The sequence below is a fragment of the Culex pipiens genome, chromosome 3, assembly GCF_016801865.2.
Source record: "Culex pipiens pallens isolate TS chromosome 3, TS_CPP_V2, whole genome shotgun sequence".
Lineage (NCBI taxonomy): Eukaryota > Metazoa > Arthropoda > Insecta > Diptera > Culicidae > Culex > Culex pipiens.
The window spans coordinates 156232577-156255664 of record NC_068939.1 but is presented as its reverse complement, the minus strand read 5'-3'; the positions used below and the strand labels follow the sequence as shown (position 1 = coordinate 156255664).

Here is a 23088-nt window from a genome sequence, read left to right as displayed (position 1 = left end):
AAGAAAACTTTGCAAAGTGAAAACAAAGCAATTTAATTTTATGATCACTGATAATACGGTGGTGCAGTTTGGATATAAATTCGGAAACGGCGATATCGCTTTGACGTGTGAAGCCTTTTGTGGGGACGCGAGAGGACGGGTAGAGGCGAAAGCAAGTAATTTAATTTCGGTTCTTTCACTTTCGTCCGGAGGTCGATACACTTTTCGGAATTATTGATCCTGCATCGGGCCTCGGATCGATCACCTTTTTTATATCTTCAGTCGAAATGGATGCATTGCACTGTCATCGAAGTTGATCAGCAATTTGAAGATCGGAATTGGGCAGGTTCAAACCGTAATTGGTTATGAGCAATTTGCGCAATGAGTGCAATAATTTCCACATGCTGGGTCTTTCATTAAATGTTATGGAGTTGATGAAATGGCTACCTAATTAAAGACATGATTTCATCATCATGAAGAAATGTTAGCTTGTTGAAGAATTTGTCTATCAAACACCCTGATATGATTAACTTACAAAAATATTCAAATTAAATTGGTTGTTGCAGGTATTTTAAAGATCGATTTCTTCAACACACCAATATATAAAAAAATCAACGAGTCATGATAAAATTTGAAAACAATAAATATATAGATCCAAATCTTCCTTCAAATTTTTTTTTTGCGTTGTTGTGCACCTTAACTCAAATATTTTACAAAATATTTAAAGGTGTGTTAATATAAATATTGAACAGTTTTCAATGAGTTTTTCTTCGAATTTCTTAAAACTATTGAAGTTTATGAACAAATATATTTTTGCTCCCTGATTGATCAAATTCCACCTTTTTTTGGTTCCTGTTTTGATTTTAAAATTAAAATTTGAAGGTATCGGTGCAGATTAAATTAGTTTAAAGACGTTAACTATTATTTTTGAAAAGTGAGATGAAAACCTTAAAAAGTATTTTAACAGGAAAAAATGGCAAATTATTTTTACCATTTTGGCTAGACAAGATTGTTAAATCTTGCTTTGATTCAAATTCAATAAAATGTAAAAGCAAATCAGCGAAAACTCTAATATTTAAAAGGGGCAGTCAAATGATAAAGTAATTTCTGTGATTTAAACATAAGACTTTAAGAGTTAATGTAACATCCCCGTGAAATTTGTTATTTTTAAGCGTGAAAAATCACTAATTACTCAAATTGTTGTTATAACATGCAAAAACTTGATGCGGAACTTATTTTTTAAAATTGTTTGAATTTGAAACAAATTTCACACGTTGTAATTTTTTAAGTAAACGCTTCAGCATGGTTTGATAAATTGATGTTCCCAATTGACAGAATACAATTTAAGTGAATTCTCTGCCAATGTAATTTTACCTCAATTAAGACTGTAAAAATGGTAAAATAACACATATTTTCAGACATAAATGAATCATCTTAAGCAACCATGCGCACCCACGTTTGTCCTGATGAATGATTACTCAAAATGATTCGATATCATTTATACCCGAAATTAACAATTCTATATACTGGCAGGGAATTCACTAAAATTCTATTCTGTCTATTGGAGCGTGTTCAGGCAGCCCAAATCCATCATGTCTTGACGAAACTGAAATGTTTACTGCCATCAACTTCAAAAATGTTGAGTTTTTTTTTGTGACAGTTTAGCTGGAATTTGAAATGGTTCATATCTATGATATCATAAAAATTCAAACCGCCATGAACAAATATTCGAGTGCGTGTCTTACCCTCTGCATTTTTTCTTGCATTTCTCCGTCCTTCCCTGAAATGCACTTTGGCAATCCTCCTTCTCCTGCACCGAGTACGTACGTGCAACCCAAAACCGCAAGCCAATTAGAAGTGGCGCAAACTTTTGCACTCGCTCGTCGCTTTCCCTTTCACTGTGCGCGAGATGCGATTCTTTTGAATGCAAATTTTCTACGCGAAAAGACTTCGTTGTGTTTGCGCGCGCCAAGTGACGAACCCTCTCCGTGGGGAAGGAAAATCCATGGAAAATTGCAACTTGTTTTGATAAAAAAAATATGTTTAAGAAAATTCATTTTTGAAGTAATGATTATTAAAAATATTATTTTATATTATTCAAATTAAAATAATTTGTAACTTGACATGGAACTGACTCACGAGCCTACACCAGAGGTTAGTGCTGCTGCTGAGTTCCGATGGGAGGAGGTGAGAGTGAGTTCGCACCAGCGCAGCAGTGGTTTGCGTGAAAGACGGAAACACAAGACAACAACACAGGCAACCCTAACGATACCGAACCGAAAGTGATAAGTGTTAATACAGCGTCACCGTCAGGAAAGAGTGCACGAAGTGCCACAGTATCCGCTGACCGATCGTTCGCTCGGACACCCTCGCAAGGAAGTGAAAGGAAATCCGAAAGCCGAAACGGTTTCGGGCCCAAGAAGTTACCCACATACCTAAATATCTCCCTTTTGGACGTGGTTGTGGTCGTGTGTGTGTTTGTGTGTTGACACCGCGATAATCGGAAAGTTTAAGGTGCGATTAATTTAAGGTTTTTGTGATAATCGATTGCGACAGTGAAAGAGGAAGAAAAAGAAGTTGAATTTGGAGTAATCAACTTATAGCTTGATCACACAAGCCGTGAAAAAAGTAATCAACAATTAAGTAAAACAACACAAACGAGGGATAAGTCGACATCTTTACTGTTAGAAAGTGATTGGATTAATAACACCAACGTGCATTGCCGAAGCAACAAAGTTGGTTGTTTACTGCGAGCAAGATTACCTGCCCGGAGTGTGAATCGTAAATCGAGGGGACCCCGCTGGAATCACTTTCTACCAGGTAAGCGCATGTTGTTCAATTAGGAAGATACGGAACGGGAATGGCGTTGATCAGGCACTCTCAACAATTAATACAGATTGTACACGGAGAAAAATCAGTTCCATAAATCGGGAACGAGCGTTCATGAATTAGGAACCTCAAATCTAAATCAAATTCTATGGCACGTTTTTCAAAATTGGTTCCGAATTTCAAGAACGTTTGTTCCCGATTTTGAGAACTGATTTTTCTCCGTGTATAAGCTATTCAAAACGTTTTCAAACAAGTAATTTTACGATATGTTTTGCCTTCCTCACTGAGGTAAGGCTATAATCCTGCTCTAAAAATGAACTTTGTATAAAAACGTCGTAGACCCACCTTCATGTATACATATCGACTCAGAATCGAAAACTGAACAAATGTCTGTGTGTATGTGTGTGTGTATGTGTGTGTGTGTATGTGTGTGTGTATGTATGTATGTGACCAACCAACTAGCTCATGTTTCTCGGCACTGGCTGAACCGATTTGACCCGAACCTGTTGCATTCGACTTGGTTTAGGGTCCCATAGATCGAGTTAATACAGATTGAAGTTTCGATTAGTAGTTCAAAAGTTATATATAAAAATGTGTATTCACATATATCCGGATCTCACTTAAACGTATGTAAACTATGTCCGGGTCCATCATCCGACCCATCGTTGGTTAGGTTATCAAAAGACCTTTCCAACGAGTCTAAAACATTGAAGATCTGGCAACCCTGTCTCGAGATATGGCTCCTTAAGTGATATTGATGTACTTTTTGGAAGCCGGATCTCACTTAAATGTATGTAAACTATGTCCGGATCCATCATGCGACTCATCGTTGGTTAGGTAATCAAAAGACCTTTCCAATGAGTCCAAAACATTGAAGATCTGGCAACCCTGTCTCAAGTTATGTGATATTTATGTACTTTTTAGAAGCCGGATCTCACTTAAATGTTTGTAAACTATGTCCGGATCCATCATCCGACCCACCGTTGGTTAGGTTATCAAAAGACCTTTCCAACGAGTCTAAAACATTGAAGATCTGGCAACCCTGTCTCGAGATATGGCTCCTTAAGTGATATTGATGTACTTTTTGGAAGCCGGATCTCACTTAAATGTATGTAAACTATGTCCGGATCCATCATACGACTCATCGTTGGTTAGGTAATCAAAAGACCTTTCCAATGAGTCCAAAACATTGAAGATCTGGCAACCCTGTCTCAAGTTATGTGATATTTATGTACTTTTTTGAAGCCGGATCTCACTTAAATGTATGTAAACTATGTCCGGATCCATCATACGACTCATCGTTGGTTAGGTAATCAAAAGACCTTTCCAATGAGTCCAAAACATTGAAGATCTGGCAACCCTGTCTCAAGTTATGTGATATTTATGTACTTTTTTGAAGCCGGATCTCACTTAAATGTTTGTAAACTATGTCCGGATCCATCATCCGACCCATCGTTGGTTAGGTTTGAAGATCTGGCAACGCTCAGTCTCAAGTTATGACCGCTTAAGTGACATTTGTGTATTTTTTTTATTGAGAAATAGATGGAATTGGTGTCCAAACCCATCATATCACCAAATGTTGGTAAAAAGTGAGGAAGGCGCCAACCACATAGGTGGATTAAGTTAGTTTTATTTTTAAATTAAAAAATCGTTCATATAACAAAAGTTTATTCTAAAATTATTCATTTTGGTCAGTAAACATTTTTAATTTAAGCATATTTGGTAGGGACCATCCATAAACCACGTTAGCTCTTTTTTAGAAATCTCAAACCCCCTCCTTCCGATCCTCGTGGGCAATCATCCATAAAAAATGCAACATGTTTCTGTTTCATCCATACTATTGATTTTATGTGAAATTTCATATGAAACATGTACGAATATGCTCAAAATATAACAAGTTTAGTATAAAAGTATTTAAAAACTAAGAATTTTCTTATTTGGACCAAATTTGAGCAAGTTTAAAAAGCTGGTAATTTTTGTTTACAAACAAATTAAAAAAATGATTCAAAATACATTAAGTCGTGATAAAAATGATAAAAAGGTGATGTACGGAAAACTGAACCAATCATTTAAACTTAAGGATAATTTCAGTGACTGTAAAAATGCAGGAATCAAGTCTTCCAGAAAGCACTTTTTAATAATTGATTGTTAAAAAAGCAGGACGATTAATTTAACGTCAAATGCGTAAGGGTAGTTGATAAGTTTATTAACAAAATGTAAAAAATGTAAATGTAAAAATAATAATGTTTTGAATACATTTTTGATTATTTTTTCTTCACACCTAAAAACAAAGAAAAAAGATCTCATGAATGTTATTTACAGACCTTTTTCTAAAAGTGTGTGTAACTTAATCCGAACATTATTTTTTTATGTACCGTCAGTGGGGGTGACATTGGGTCTGGAGGTGAGGTTGGGTCAAAGTATTTTTTTACGGACCGTGGTGTTGGGGTAAGCGTGATTGCCTCTCACCCAGTCGGCCTGGGTTCGATCCCAGACGGTCCCGGTGACATTTTTCGAGACGAGATTTGTCTGATCACGCCTTCCGTCGGACGGGAAGTAAATGTTGGCCCCGGACTAACCTAGAGGTTAGGTCGTTAGCTCAGTCCAGGTGTAGGAGTCGTCTCCCTGGTTCCTGTCTCGGTGGAGTCGCTGGTAGGCAGTTGGACTAACAATCCAAAGGTCGTCAGTCCGAATCCCGGGGTGGATGGAAGCTTACACAGAAAAAAAAGGTGGGTTTTGGAATGTTGAAAATTTGGTAGATTGAATATAACCTCTTTTTATGATTAATATTACATAAAAAATGTGTAAAAATGTGAACCTGGTGAATATTCATCAAAAACTGATGAAAATTCATCATTTTCTAGGGTAAAATTAATCATTTTTTTTGCCACAAAATCTGTCACCATTTCCTGATGAATATTACCATAATTTTTTTTCTGTGTAGGTGTAAAAAGAGGTTTGCAGTTGCCTCAACAATCAAGCCTTCGGACACCTAGTTTCGAGTAGGAATCTCGCAATCGAGAACGCCAAGGCAATGCTGTTGAGCGAATAATTTGATTTTTTTAACCATTTCTCAGTTAGGGGAAAGTGGGGCATGTGTAACAAGCTAAGGAAATTCTCGGTATAACCCATTAAAAAGTTAAAAAATATGTCGGGTTATATTATAATCAACTTATTCTAGGTCTTGACTAAGACTTTGTTAGAACAAGTTATTAAAAAATCCTGTTTTTTAATGTAAAAAATTGATTTTAATTTTTTTGATTTTCCGTACGTTCTACTCAACTAGTGGGGCAAGACGAACAAAACGTTGGGGCAAGAGGAACAATGCATGAAAAAACGTGTTAATTTGCTAACAATTGAACTGTTATCACTTAGATACATCAGATTAGAATGTATTTGAAAGGTTTCTTCCATTTTTAGATTAAATAATAATATTTTACTTAAAAAATTTATCGTTTTTACGAAAAAAAAATTATTACTTATGAATGAAACTAAATTCTAAAGGTTTTGAAAAAAACTTCATTAAATCTTACTCCCCGTGGCGTTTACGTCGTTTTGGCGGTTATGTGGTAGTAGAATCAGCTAATTGCATTGCTAGCAACAATTCCTCATACTGGAAAAAATCAAAATTGTAAAAATTACGGCCGTACGAGCGATTGTTCCTCTTGCCCCATATGGTCGTCTTGCCCCACCTTCCCCTACTTCTCAATGAAACTAAATTCTGTTAAATGGACTGTGCAAGGGACATCTTAAGATGACTTTGCTGAAAAAATCTCGTTCCTAGAACAAATCCTGTCATTTTAGCAGCTGTCTAAAGTTGAGGTACGTTTTTGACCAAAAATGACCTCTCGAAATATCAACTTTTTAAATTTTTTGTTGAAATTGATCAAAAAGTACCCAAACGTTTGAAAATCTCTACTTCAAACATTTTAGCATGTCAATATGATTCCCTCGAACAAGAAACATTGTTGGATGACTTGTTTTATCATATCCTTGTATTTGAGCATCATTTTAGTTTCATTTGACCCAATGTCGCCCCCGTTTTTTTGCAATTCAAAAGGTAATGATTGATTGACACAATTAATTATAAACAGGAATGATCACAAAACTTTAATTTAGCATACACATATTTCCTCCAAAACCTCATGACAGTGTTGCCAGATCAAACAACCGTATGGCCTATTGGAAAGCTTTATTAATCTCCAGTGTTACAAGATCATCTGAATTTTTAACTTTTCAGAAAGTTCATTGTTTATCTTTCAATGATTTTAAAATGTATAAAAGCGTTTTCATGTTGTTTGTTTACTCAGTACATTGAATAAATACCAGTTGAGGTGCAATGTATCAAGGTGATGCCAGATCAGGTAACTTTTCAGCCAAACATAATGGGCTTTTAAATACCTCTTTTAAAATGCAAAACATTTCGCATTAAAATTGTTTTAAAATATATTTCACTTAAGTTTTCATTCCGTAAGGCAGTCAAAATATTTTTAAAGCATATCATTTTTAGTAAAATTTCGCTTAAAAATGTTTTAAAATATATTTCACTCAAATTTTCAAACCGTATGAAAGTTAAAATCACACGACACGAATTTTTTAGTATATTGTCAGACATTTTCATGAAATCAGACTTCTTCTCAAACAACTCATGTTTGAAAAAATGTAAATACTCAAAATGTTTAAAAGTATGAATACCTCTCTTATAAGTAGTTATAGAACTACTCATGTTTGAAAGAATGTAAAAAACTCACAAAATACCGTAAACTGGGGTGACTTTGATAGCCCGGGGTGACATTGATAGAAATTTGATCTGGCCACTAATTTTGATACATCCAATGGAACAGTCACATTTTTGCATATATGTTCGATAATAAGTTATCCTTTAATGCTTACATACTCAAAATTTTCAAAAATGTTGAGATATTAATTTGACGGGCATTTGAAAAACCTATCAAAGTCACCCCAGTTTACGGTATCACTTGTGATTACAGTGTTGTTTGAAAAAATATAAATATCACTAAAAATAAAGTCACATTAGTTAAAAAATAATCAAAAATATTAGTAAAAAAATCACTTCCCTGAGTTTAATTAACAAACTCACATTTTTTCTTAAAAGACTTCAACCAACATTTTCAGCGACAAACCCCACACTCCCATCGAGGTTCAATGAGCTCCCCAGCTCCATACTGGCCATCGTACATCCGATATCTGGTTCCGTCTTCGTAGCCAACACCTGAAAAATCTCGCCGCCCGGGCCGGACAGCAGCAGAAAAACTCAATGTTAAATAGCCCATAACTCATCTGGTGCGCCTTAATTAACCGATCAACCAGCCCCTACATACTGCTGCCGGCTGGGCCAAGTGAAAATGCATTAAACATAAACTCTTTTCTCGCGCTTCTGGTCTGCACTGCAGGACGTACCTCCTCGAATCTCCATCGAGCTTTTTTTTTTGCTCTTTTCTAGTAGCGACTCAGGCCTGCAGGCGTTGATTTAAAAGTAATAAATCGTCCTCTTGGGTCCCTTTTTTTAGGCCGGCCCAATCGCCATGTTTGCGCTTAATAACGAGCAATTAAAAATTACTACAAATTGTTTGACTTGATTTTTCCGAGTGACTGATCATCAGTCACTCCCGGATCCGCATACCACGGGGATGGAGTTCAATGGAGAACAGCGCCTTCCCATAACTAACCCGGACTTGAAATTACCATTTTTCATAACTTCGGGATCAAACCATGCAGTTTGCAACCAGAATGAATCGGTAGGGTGGATCACTAGTTTATTCTGTAATCTACTGTAGGTAACATGACTTTTGGTAGAATTGATCTCAATTTGAAACCAAAATGATTGCGAGTTTGGGGGATTAGATTTTAATCCTTTTCACTAAACGATGAACCACCCTATTGTACCAGCAGTCCTGACTTGGCGTACGCCACAGACGATGGCTTACGGGGTACGGTGAAAGTTTTCGTTTTGCGGTTCAAGTCTACAAATCCGTACGGGGTGCGGGCGGAACCAGTGTTACCGTACAGCACGTGTTGTCTACGCGAGAGTACGCGATCTCCTGGCACTTCTGGTGCACAGATCTCGTATACGTGATCTGGGGGTCTGCCTTGTTTTGCATAAGTACTCGGCTGCAGCAGAAGTGACTTGTGTGGTGCACTACATGGCGTGTTAGGCTTGACGTGTGGGACGACGAGAAATTCCAGAACAGGACAGTCGACTGCAACAGGTCAATGACTTGAGTGTTCCAAAGATAACTAGCGTTTTATCATGAAGAAAGGAAAAGTAACCGCAACCCGTCACAAAAACCCGCCAAAACCAGTCGCGCTCAAATTAACCAATAAAATTGATACTTTCTTCACGAGCCATAAACACAGACAACAAATGGGTATCGTTTTCAATATACGCGAGGGGGAGATCAAATTTTCGAATTAAGAAACTCCAGAAACTGGTTCATGGCCATAATCCCGCTCAAATTCGCCGAAACGGCCTTCCCCTCATCCCCTTTCATTCAAAGGGGCTCGACACAATGGATTTTCATGGCCTTCCAGTGAAAAGATTTTTATGGCTTTGCGAAATTGTTTTCCAAGGAAAGTGAGCAAACTCGATGACGCGCGCGTTCACGGATGTTGCTCGACAAAAAAATGGCCCCTTGCCCAGAACTGTAACCGAAGCCCGCTGATCTTGATCCAGCGACCATAAAACCGAGTTTCGTAGGGGATTTTGCCGCTTTTTTTTGTTGCCTTGTCCATTTTTTGCCCCCGCAACCTACGCCCAAGAATTGTTTTATTTCGAACCCCTTAGCTGGAGTTTTTCTTTCGGAACTTTCGCTTTCAAGATTTACCAACAAAGAGATCGGACTCAAGGCACCGTTTGGTGTATTGCAGTTCTTACTTGTTCTTAGTTCGTCTAGCTTTTATGATACCGTTTACTATTAGCGCTTTGGAATTCATTTGTATTTTTTATTTAAATTTCCAAAATTAATCTTTGATCATAAAGTTTTAAGCAAGGTTGTAAACGATAAAATTATCAAGGCTCAACAACGATCACGATAATTCTATCGTTAACGTTGGGACGAAAACGAAGCGAAATTTTCACAAAGTACCGCATATTTACGAAAATACTCAAATTTTCAAAATTTTCAATGTGGGTATCAAACGAAGCGAAATTTGTTATGCATTTTCCAATTATTAGAGTCTTTTTTGGGAAAAAAAAAAACTCAAATTTTCACAATATTTTTTCGTGAGTAGGGGAGAGTGTGGAGACTTGATCCCCTTTTTTGTATCGCACATAACTCTGTCAATTTCTCACAAAACTATAAACTTTTTACATGAATTGAAAGCTTAAACATTCATCTATGCTTTGCTAATAAGGTTATTTGATCAGATAAACTCTTCGAATCATGCCAAGCGTTTTAAAAAAATATTTGAAACCGGCATTTTACAAATGTTAGGGGTAACTTGATCCCCCTTTCAACATTTTGAAGAAATCTTAAGCAAAATGTTCATCCAAACTTTTAATTTTCTATAAGTTACAGCAATTTCACATAAAACCTGTACGTTTGTGTTCGTCCCGCCCGTGTGGATCAATCGGACCGCACTGGACTCACAATCCAGAGGTCGCTGGTTCGAATCCCGCGGCGGGCGCTCTAAAATTCTTTGTGTAAATATGGGTATTCGGCGCCGTCGCTCCGTGCCATACTTTCATACACTTAGGAGCCCAGGGCGGCGAAGTCCTTGTAGATAAAAAGGAAGACACTAGTGGTTGGTACCAGCAATGGTGGCCGACAGCTATAAAGTCAACTTCGTTTCGTCGTTAGTTTTAAGCAAGCAAAAAAGCTCTAATAAAGTGAAAACGCATACAAAATTTCGCTTTGTTTGGTCGCTTTGCAAATTTTGAAAATTTGAGTATTTTAGAAAAATATGGTATTTTGTGAAAATTTTAATTTATAACAAAAATTAACTCTAATGAAGTGATAACGCATACCAAATTTCGCTTCGTTTGATACCCGATCGTTTTCAAATGATGAAAATTTGAGTACTTTCGGAAATATATTGAATTTTGTAAAAAAATAGTTTTTTTTATTCTAAAAAAATCTCTCATAATTTGAAAATGCATTACAAATTTCGCTTCAAACCAATATTGCAAATTTTAAAAATTTGAGCATTTTCGACAAATTTTGCAATTTAACAACATTGGTTTTAAGGAAAAAAAACAGTATCGACCTATCTTGTGTGGAATCAGAAAATTACACAGCAGCACTTTGATTCCAGTTGAAAGCTATTTTTGTTGTATAAAAACCTTTTATTTGATTGTGAAAAAACTTCTTTTTGAAAAAAACGTGTTTAATTTTTCTAAACAATAGAATGTAAGATGCAAAATGTCTGATTCAATAACGTCATGATTCGAAATCCGGACACTTAGTAGCATATCATTTTTGTTATAGCTGACAAAAAAAATTATGTAATAAGTTGGAAATGAAGAAATATCATCAGGATCTAGAATTAACAGTCAGTTTTAAGAGAATGCATGCAAAATATGTCTTTTCTAAAAAAAATCATCAGAATTTGAAAATTAAAATGACTTGTTGTGCTTCGAATCCCGGACACTGATAAAAGCTGATTCGAAATCCGGACACTTTTGCTTCGAATTCCGGACACTCGATTTTGCTAATGAATCGCAAAAATTTGGACTGAAATGTTAGTGAATGGCATTCTTTTACACAGCAAAAAATCCGATGGTAAAATCGCATGCAAAAGCATGCACATCACCTTCGTCAAAATAAACACTTAATATTACACACTGCATGTACAATTTTTGCATACACAAAAAAAGTTGCAGCCGACGGGATTCAAACCCAGCACCAACAGTAAGGACTGGCGCCTTAGCCCACTCAGCCATCAGACCGATGAAAAGCTGTAAGAATAAACGCATATATTAGTTTGAAATTTCGGTCAAATAGGTTTCCCATACTGATGGGCTACATATTTCAGGGTGTAAAATCACATAAAATTGCATAAAATAATGCAATATTTATTTTACACCCAGGCCTTTTACACGCAGCTGAATTACTACTTTTTTAGCTGTGTAGGTCTCAAATAAGCTGTTAACATCAAAACAATCGATATTTTATTTAAAAATTTGCTAGAATTTAAGGAAATCAAAACCATAAATTTCTGCTTTGCCTTCCCGGTGCTTCGGACGCCTATGAAATATTTCAGTGAAATGTTTCGCATTTTTGGTAATCTTATAATTTTATTTTATTTAATTGTTTTGACATTAACTACAGCGTTCAAACAAACTTTAAATAAAAGTTGATGTTAGAATTCGTCAAATAACAGAGATTTGACATACATTCGAATTCGAATTCGAATCATGACGTTATGAATTTGAGCAGGAAATTGTTGAAAAATATTTCAACAAATGAAAGATTTCGTTTACACTTAGATTTTTTTATTCATTTATAGTTAGAGAGAGTTTAATTGTGACAAAATGCAATTTTGAATTGTACGATTTTATAGATTTGCATCTTAGAAACAAAATTTCTGTTCTCATTATGATTTCCAGCCCCAAAAATCGTACTTTACCTTGACAAAAAAAATAGTCATAAGTTATTTTCCATGATTTTAATAGACACTGCACTAGCGTGCACAGGGTGGGGCAACATGGGGCAACTGCCCCACCATCCACAGAAATTTGTTATAAATTTGGTCAGGGGGTGTCCACAAATGACGTATTTTTCAAAACGTCCATATTATTGCCCAACCTTCTTCAAAGAGCTGGGCACGCTAGTAATAGACAGCGAAATGTCAACTTTGAACCACTATGATAGTTATTATAAAAAAAAATCTACTAAAATATCAAATTAACTTCCAATGACGGTACCACACTCGTTAGTTCCAAACCAATTCTTCCCTAAGCAGCAGCCTAACGTCAGTGTTACAACTTCTCAGCTCAGGTATCGCATCGTTTGGCTTGAGACCGTACCTACAGTCTGCCCGCTAGAGTGATGGCCGCAGGCTGGGACGGGACCCCGGTCGGCCGGAACGGGTAGCAGCGACGGCACAGTAATACGGGTTATAATAAAAGAGAAAGTTTTTTTGCGCAAGGTTTTCTTTCATTCGCGGCGTCGGCCGCCCATGTGTTGGCTGCTGCTGCCGGCAACAACGGCCCCCATGTTTGGCGCGCTAGCTGCTCTAACCTGGCGATGGGGCTTAAAAGGTGAGCTAAGAGGTTATTAAACCGAGCGGAGAGTATTAGCTCATTGTTTTGCCTGGGACTTGGCGTTGGCGGGAGATCGAGTTGTAACAGGAAAACGTGATTTAAGGAATTGGTAGGTAGCGGAGGCTCCCCCACATTGCAAAGCATTGAGGGACCTCCTCCTCAAACTACCCGCGTGAGGGTTTGAACCTATGAATACCGTAACCGTGTAGAGGGTGGTGCAAGATGGCGAAATTGATACCCTGGGATGCTTCGTCGTGAAGGTCAACCGTAATCGGTGGCGCGCTCAATGATGCCATAGACTTATGCCATTTCGCGCTAATGGAGATGCACTTTGCATGGGGATGGGGTCGAAATAATGTGGAAAAAAGTACTTTTAGCTCCTTTGGGGGTAAAGGGTAAACGATCGTTTACATCTTTAATAAGTGATGAACGAAGATTAACCACCTGATTTGAAGAGTAGTCTATATTTTATTTAATGTTTACGTTAAATTCTTTGATAATAATTGATGGTTATTAAACATTATGAAACATTAGAATGAGTTTTCAGGGAAAAAAGGGATCAACAGTTCTCCAATTAAACACTGTGTTCCGAGCAGCATACAAGCATGTGAATCTAGACTGATTTATATAAACTTTCGGAATACCCTTCATTCGTTATTATTATATTTCATATCCCATTAAAATTATTAATAATAGTGCGTCCTACTTTTTTCAATAAATACTGTGCATATCCTTTCCGTGCTGGAGTCTTTATCTTGCCAATTAGCATACATGAATACCAAATTTTCACGTGAGCCACCGTATTGTCGCCAGGGGGTAAAGCACACAAACCGCATGAATATTGCCGACACTGATGCTGCGTGTAATAATAATAATACCGGCATGTGCAATCGCTCGAATCCGGCACCGAGGGGCGTCACAATACGCAATAAACCGAAACCAATCGTTCGTTTTTTTTTTTGTTTTTTTTTTATCTCGTGGCAAAATCACATGCATGCACGCATCATCAGTGTGAGCTCATCGAAACAACAACAAAAACAACCACCCAGCGGCCGAGACCAAGGGAAAAAATAACAGAAACTTTCTCCAAATAATAATAATCATAATTATTGCTAATAATCTCGCTGAAAATCCTTCGCATTCAGCCAAAAGTCGACGAAGAGAGGAGGATGAGAAAAGAGGAGAGTGGAGAAAAAAAAGGCGCTTTACTAAAAAAAGTAACGAAAATAAAAGAATGAATTTTAATAAAGATAAATACAAACCACAAAAACCGCGTGCGCCCCTCGTGGGCTTTTCCAAGGTCTCTCGCGACGAGGGGCTCGACGATGGTGGTGCAATGCGTGTGTGCGTGCTGGGCCATATAATCATACGGCGGTAGTGTGTGATGATGATTGTTATTAGGGTGCAGAGGATGAAACAAAAAGTAAAACTTCACCCAAAAAAAAAGCCCAAAAGGTGCGCAGATGCTGCGCAGTCACAGGTTTTTGAAAAGATTTTCCCTTAATTTTATCTCTTTTTTTTTCGCTGAAAGTTTTATGCTCGTCACTCAAACCCGGAAGGCTTAAATGTGACAATTAACCTTACAGAAGCTTGCATGCGATGGACGGCTTGTCTTATTTAGTGGACGACCGTGATTTTTGAGACATAATTTTCAGCTAATTGGACACGAGGTGACGACAGGTTAAGGTTACAGGTTTTACTTTTTTCTTTTTGGAGAAATTTCATTTTGATGTTTTTGGCGTATACAACAGTGATGGACTTATCTCAAATTTTCAATAATTGCTAGCAATCGTTTAAAATTTACAAAAATTACAGAAATTCAAAAAAAAACATGAAAAAATAAAATTCAAAGGTAAAAAAAAACAAAACTACAACAAATCAAAAATATAAATTATACTTAAACACTGAAATGCTAAAATACTAAAGTACTAAATACTAAAATACTAAAATATTCAAATACTAAAATAATACTAAAATACTAAAATACTAAAATACTAAAATACTAAAATACTAAAATACTAAAATACTAAAATACTAAAATACTAAAATACTAAAATACTAAAATACTAAAATACTAAAATACTAAAATACTAAAATACTAAAATACTAAAATACTAAAATACTAAAATACTAAAATACTAAAATACTAAAATACTAAAATACTAAAATACTAAAATACTAAAATACTAAAATACTAAAATACTAAAATACTAAAATACTAAAATACTAAAATACTAAAATACTAAAATACTAAAATACTAAAATACTAAAATACTAAAATACTAAAATACTAAAATACTAAAATACTAAAATACTAAAATACTAAAATACTAAAATACTAAAATACTAAAATACTAAAATACTAAAATACTAAAATACTAAAATACTAAAATACTAAAATACTAAAATACTAAAATACTAAAATACTAAAATACTAAAATACTAAAATACTAAAATACTAAAATACTAAAATACTAAAATACTAAAATACTAAAATACTAAAATACTAAAATACTAAAATACTAAAATACTAAAATACTAAAATACTAAAATACTAAAATACTAAAATACTAAAATACTAAAATACTAAAATACTAAAATACTAAAATACTAAAATACTAAAATACTAAAATACTAAAATACTAAAATACTAAAATACTAAAATACTAAAATACTAAAATACTAAAATACTAAAATACTAAAATACTAAAATACTAAAATACTAAAATACTAAAATACTAAAATACTAAAATACTAAAATACTAAAATACTAAAATACTAAAATACTTAAATACTAAATAAGAAGAATGCTGAAATACTACCTTTAGAAATCTTTCCAAATCCATTTTTCTCAAATTGTTTCTTAGGTCATTCAGAAACAAACATTGAAATATGTTTGTTTCTGAATGAACTTTTTTTATTTTGACAGGAAATTTATGTGGTTGTAAACAGATCTTTTATTGTACTAGGAACTGAATTTATAAAATATTTAAAAGTAGAGATGGGCAAAACCGCTCTTAATTTTCGTTCGCTCATTAAAAAGAGCCGCTCTTTTTAACGGCTTTTTCGCTCTTTTTCAAAATTTGGATGAAAAGATTTTTTTAGTAATTTCACATTGAACTTTTTCAAATTATTTGATAAAAAAAAATAAAACTGAAAACGAGAAGCCCTTTAAAACCATTGGAGACCGCCACTATGTCAAGATTTCTAATCGAACCAAAACATTCGATTAGTTGAATTGCATCTAAACTTAAATCTAGGATTTGGAAAAATTGCTATTAATTTTAAAATTGCGTTTATTTCTGCAAGAATTGAACTAATGCTGATATTTTATTTGGAGAAAACATTCAGTGAACTCTTTTCTACATTCTGATTTAATCGGTAAAGTCTATAAACGCTAAAGGTTAATCGGACAAAAGGATTTTTTTTTCCAAAATCTCTAAACTATCCAGTAGATTTTTGGAAATATTTTACAAATTATGCAATTTAAAATGCTCAAATTTGTATTTCGGTTATATTTAATCACGGGGATGCTACTGCTGTCATCTGCATACAATGTCACTGAAGCCTAAAATGTACCAAAGTTTTGGTGTCTAGTGTCAAAATTATGGGGAGTAACATAACAAAAAGGGCGCAAAATCGAAAGGACGAAAATCATTTTTTTTTTGTTTTGTTAGTTAAAATAAAATTATATGTGTACCATTACCCGGGGTAAATCGGGACACATGGGGTGAATTGGGAAGTGAATTTAGCAAAGTTTTTGCACAATATTTGGATATTTATAATTGGTTTCAGGTAGAATAGACACAACGCAACAAAATTAAATTTTGCTCGGATCTATCAAATTCGAATTCCTGAGCCAATTTCAGAATAACATGTATTAAAATGTTTATATTTATTCATTTACACTCTTTACTATACTAAAATTTAAAAAAATCACCGATTCACATTTATTGGAAATTAGGTTCATATCCAACGATACGAAATGTCAACCGACAAGAGCCGACCCTTATTATTTTTTTTTTATTTTTTTTTTTTAAAGAGTAGGCATAAATGGATGAAATTCAACTTTTTTTTCGTACATCCGTTAGATTTGAACAATTGGGATGCTTCACCCTTCATTTTGTAGCATTTTTAAGCCCTGTTTAAGAATTTTTAGGCTCAATTGAAATTTGCCTTAGTCGCAGATTTTTTTTTTTGAGTATATTGAACTTTGATTCAAATGTTGTGTCCAGATTTGTTCCACTTTCCATTAAGCTAGAGTGCTCATATTTAACCCAAATGTTAGTTATATAAGTTCAAACTACCCCTGAATTTGGCAGATTGGTGAGCTCCACGACGTCCCTAACAATGGGCTATACCCTGTTCGTGGACTCGCTCTTAAGGTTTCCCCAAGGTTTCCCAACAACATGGTTTAGCTCACATATTGGTTGAACCGCCTAAAATTGTAGATTTAAATTACCATTATGATGATCTCTAAGTTCATTGGCCAAATTAGAATTTGCGGAAGACATTTCAGAGGATTTTAAAAAGACACCTGCTGGGAAGCTTTGCCTGAGACCAGATGCTAGCCATAAAAAAATCATTCTGAACAGCTACAGGAATTTGTTTTCCAAAAAAAAATAAATAAGATTTATATTTTGATTTGTGACCCTCTGAAATGTTAATCCCGAAACAGCGCCACTAAACATTTGGTGGCGGCTTCAGCAAGCTACGTCAGTATCACGGGCCTGTATTTAATGTACAAACAGTTGCAAAGTGAAAAGTTTTTTTCATGTTGTTTAAAAAATCATTTACTTTTGGGATTAATTTTTATAAGCATTGAAATATTTGAAATTGCATTTTCAATTCACAAAAACAAATTTAATACCACATTTTTTTTTTAATTCAATAAATTATATTTATAACAAAAATCATGCCATCTTAAGCCGGTTCTTTAAAAAGACAAAAGTTTAAAAAAACGGCGGTTGTTTTTAAGTGAGCCACGGTTCTTTCGCTCTTTTCAGTGAACCGGCTCTTTGAGCGGCTCGCTCTTTTTTTGCCCACCTCTATTTAAAAGTGAGCCCAAAGAAACACTCTTTAATTTGCGTGAATGATTCTCTTAATTTCAACAGAATTTTATTTTGAAATTACTCAATTATTTTAAGATGTTTTAATATCTTTTTTAATTGTATAGTATCAACAAACTTTTTCCTAAGAACCTATTAAGCGATTCTTCGTGCACTCAATAACACTCTCGACAATCTTTTAATCCATCTCATTTCATCATCTCTATAATAATTACATATTCTCCCACCTGTGAGGTTCATCGCTACAGTATCGTAGGTAGCCAAACGTGGAGACAGACTCTATCAACCGACAGGAAAATTTTTAATAGACTCCCCATTTCCTTGCTCTCAGCCATGTCAAAATCTCGTTAATGGCAGCAGAATGCGTGATGACTAGTCGATATCTCAAGACTCCTCGGTATTTCCTCTCTCCTCTGGATGATGGATTATCCTATCTCAGCTCAGTCAGGTGTCAAGCTTCTTGAAGAAAGAGTCTAAAATTCTCCTTTTCTGTTTTCGTTTGAATAGAAGCCAAACATTTAATGTCATTAGAGCCGGTATGTTGCTCCCCTGGTGAACCCCACTCCCCAGCAGCCTCCCTGATCCAAGAGTGGTCCCTGTTAGATTCTCGTCGATCTCCGAAGGAGAAAGTTGTTCCGACGGGGAGTGTTGCGTTCGTTCAAAGACGACGACGACGTCTCGAATAGAGGAGCCCAAACATGGTCAAAGAAAGCAGCTAACTCATTCCATTTTATGCCCGCACGTAAGTTTGTTGATTGACTCTTGCTGACTCCAGCGCGACCGTGGTCTTGGTTGGTCTGGCCGTAAAAGGGGATTTCGTTGACCAGACCAGCGAGCCGTTCGTTCCATTCCGGGTGATGGGCTTTGGCACCTTCTTGGCCGCTCCGTCAAAGAAATGTGCGCGCGCGTCAGAGTCATTAGACTGAGTGATGATGATGGTTATTGCCCTGTTGATATAATTTCTCCGACGATGACCGGGGCTGGTTCTGGAAGAGGCCTTCCCCAATCAAACAGGAGTTGGGGCAGGTTTGCACATATCTCGGAAACTTTGTTGTTCTGATTCTAACACAGGAGTATCATAACCTTTGGTTCTCTGAATAGGACAAAAACTTATTCCAGAAGCACCTCAAAAAATTTAAGCTCAGTTGGTACTCGAAACTATGAAATTTTTGACGATTAGTTTTAATGTTGAAGATTTTAATTGTAAACCAGAATAAAGTAAATCATTTTGGAATACCAAAAGTACCCCTCATTATATTTTGTTCAGAACGCCGTTCGTGTTCAAGCAACACTCCAAATGTGAGTTAATTAATTTCTATTCCCCCTATCTTTATCCCGGCCCATCCCTTTTCGGGTTCTTCCAAGCCAATTCCGAAGAGCCCAACAAAACGAAATGAAAAGTGATCCCCAATTTGCTCTCCACTGCTGCGCGCACTCTATAGTCTATCATCTTCTTCAGCACGATCAACATCACTCACCGTCATGACCGCATCTACAAACGTCTTTGAAGATTCAACCAAGTGCCCATCAACAGCCCGTCGGCAGCGCACTTCTCACAAAATCGACATTATGTAAATTTGGATTATGTTGTAATTGCTCTCCCCCCTCTTCCCCCTTCATTTTCCTCGATTTTTGGAGTACGTTGGCCTTCTGGCCGCGGCCAACTCGTCTAATTTCCTTGAAATCGAAAACTGGCCAACCTCCGAGGCTCTAGAATAGGAGGAGGAGGTTCCCTTTTCATCGACCTTGGCTGCAGTTTCCAACCTGGACCCCAGAAGCTGCGCTGACTGAGAGCGAGCAGAGTGTGTTGAACTTGGTCAGGTTTTCGCCGGGAACTTTCGCTTGGGATGATCGCGCGTACACTCTGTTGTGCCTAGGCAGAAGTTATGGCGATTAGAGTGGAGTGAACTAGTTTTCTAGTTTTGCTGCGGTGTAGCATGAATGTGAATGTTGCCTTAGGCAGGTTTTTTTTCAGACGGTCAGTGCTGGTAGAGAGTTGAACCGGCTTCGATCGGAACTGGATCTGTTGGGATGAAACTGCAAGTGATGCAGTTTGGCTTGTAATAGAAATGCACGTGAGAAATGCAGTAGAGTATGAAATCTGATCGCGTCGCTTATTATTTCTTGTTTGGCACTAATTGCTGTTTGGTCTTAAAATGTCATGATAAATCTCACCTGAAGCTGCAATTATCGATAAAAATAAACTTTATGTTGCGTTGGCAATACAATTTGTTATGGTGACATATAATTCTATCCCAAAACAATAATTTTGTGTTCACTTGTAACATAAGGCTTTTTAAAAAAATATATTATTTAAGTATTTGATAATCTGAACCGTTCAAGAAAAAAATCAGAATCATGAAATTCAAATCTTTAAACAGTTTGGCAGCTGTCCATAATGCTTACAAAATATTCACAAATTGGTGTCCTGCGAACGGACTTTCTGATTGCCTCTGGCAATGTTGTAGGTATTATTAAGAATAATCCAGCAAATAAGAATTAGGTTTAAAAACTACATTTTTCTTTTTTACTTTTCCACAAAATTAATTAAATTAAGAAAAATATACCATTATTGAACACAAAGCCATTTTGATCATGATTTCTAAAAGTAAAACAACCATTTCAATACAAAAAACCGTTTTTATTTTTACGCTTATTTTTGTGCATTTTTGATAATCAGAAACACGTCGAAATAATTTTTCAAATGTTAATTTTGCCAAAGTTTGTTTTTGATTCAAAAACTTAATCAATTTTTTTTTATTTAGAGTGTAACTATTTTTCCTAAAATCTCTTCATAAAAACCTATAACATTGCTGAAGAAACCGAATCGATCAAAACCTAGTCTCCATGATACACATTTTTGAATATTTCGATGGATTTTTTATGTAGACATCTGCCAGATTGAAATGGCCTCTTTGGTCATATAGGAAGTACTCCCCAAGTTTTTGACAAATAAAAAAGCCTATTTTTGTGAGAAATGCTTAAATGGATTTCAATATTTGCTAAAAAAATAAAAGGGGAAAAACAGAAAAGGTTCAAACTTTCTGTGGAAATAGACTTGCAATTATTTGAAAAAAAATAGTGCCCAATTTTTGTGAAAAATTTTAATACAAATCAAAATGGTGGCTGACAATTTATATCTTTAATCTCTTCTCCAAAATCAAAAACATATTCCATCTAATATTTCAACATCTTGGCAAAATAATATTTTTCTTGAAAATAGTTACAATTTGTATTATATGATCATCCCTAGTTCTGGCCCGATGCCGCCATCATCATGCGACCTCGTGCTCCGTTTGTTTGTCAACAGAGCTGCGGCTGGATGGTGAGACGAAGTGAGAGGGAGAGGTTTTGACGTTTGTAATCCCGCATCTGACCTGCCGCCTATTTCGACGGTCGTTTTCAACAACCGAGTCCAATAAAGAACTGACCGTACAATTAATAAATCAATAAAAAATGTTCATTTTCTGTTCTTTTTTAATGTAAAAAAAATGTGTAATTTTGCTTCTAAAATATGTAATATTACAGTCATCCCACATATTCGGAACACCCACAAATTCGGAACACTTTTGTCTTAATTTGTCAATAGAATGCAAAATGCAACTTTTCTGCCGACCCTGCTATTTTTAGGGCCTTTATTTGGACACTCTCTTGCTATTTCACCAGTAAAAGTAATACTTTTTAAACAAAAACTGCGTTTCCAGACCATTTTATTTAGAGCACCAAAACACTGCCTCCAAATTGCCTGTTCCATGATTGTGGGATGTTATTGTGTCTCCCACAATTGTGGAACACCTGAATTTAAGAGGAGAGAAAAAAGAGTTTGTTTACTTCGTAAGAAAAAAGTGTTCCGAATTTGTGGATTTCAAGGGTCAATGTTTTTCTTTGAAAACTTGATATAAAACGTAAAAATGTACAACCGGTCTATACATCAATCGAAAGCTCGCAAGAAAAGCTTTCACATGAAGGTAAAAGCAATTCATTATGTTCAATTATCGATTTTATATGATTTGTTGAACATTGGCCGATCTGTAAACTGTTCCGAATATGAGGGATGACTGTACCTATTATCCAGTGTAATTCCACTTTTTCAGTCTAAATTGAGGTTATATTACATCATCAATTTCAAATCTTCCAAATTCTTTCGCAAAAAATAATAATTGCTAAACATAATTGTTTATTTAAACAAAACTTTGACAATAGAATGTAAACTGATATGAATTCAATACGTTTATTTTTGCATTTATAATCAAATGAGTCACTTTTGAACTCTTTAAAAAAATGATTTTGAGGTAACAGATCGGGAAAAGACTTATAGCTTTTTTATCTTTAAAAAATCCAAAGAATTATCGATCGAAAGTTTAGATTGTTTATGTATTTTTTGCCATTTTATCAATTGTGCCCACAATGACTTTGAACGTGGCCGAGGGAAAACAAAAATTTAAATAAAATTGTTTATTTTTTCGTTTCCCATTTTTTTTAGAAAACTTAAAGTTCTGCTTTCTCTTGAGTTAGAGAATGTATGGACATATTTTCATCTACTAAAAAAAATAGATTTTCTCAAAAAGTAAAGAATTACACAGTCATTTAAATCTTGATAATATTGCATCTGGAATGTGGACACATTTTATGTAAGAGTACTTCCTCTAAAATTGATTCACATATATTCTCTTTTTGTGTAATTGCACATAAACACAGGTAAAATTTGCATTTAAATAAGGTTATATTCATCTATCAATTTTATTCAAAATTTAAATTTTTTAATGTGTGCTTTACAATTTGTTTTCTTCAGTTGAACAAATTTAAAATTAAAACGCTAAGGAAGTTCAGGCCTCCAAAGTCTCTGGAAACATCAACCAATCCAAAACAGAAAATTTCACCCAACGCCAAACACGGGTAGCAGCACTTTCACGCATTCTAGGGTCCCCGCACTGCTGCCAATGACCTGACCCGATGGCCACTTGACGAGCCGGTCGGCCTTTGATT

General features: G+C 35.4%; 1 protein-coding gene across 1 annotated transcript in view; it reads left to right on the top strand.

Annotated features, from left to right (window-relative positions):
• The first annotated feature begins 2321 nt into the window (after positions 1 to 2321).
• Positions 2322 to 23088, top strand: part of LOC120415386 (uncharacterized) — a 104172-nt gene continuing 83405 nt past the window's right edge. The window contains exon 1 of the mRNA XM_052710565.1: positions 2322 to 2799. The gene's annotated coding sequence lies outside the window, so the exon portion shown is untranslated. The remainder of the gene's footprint in view (positions 2800 to 23088) is intronic.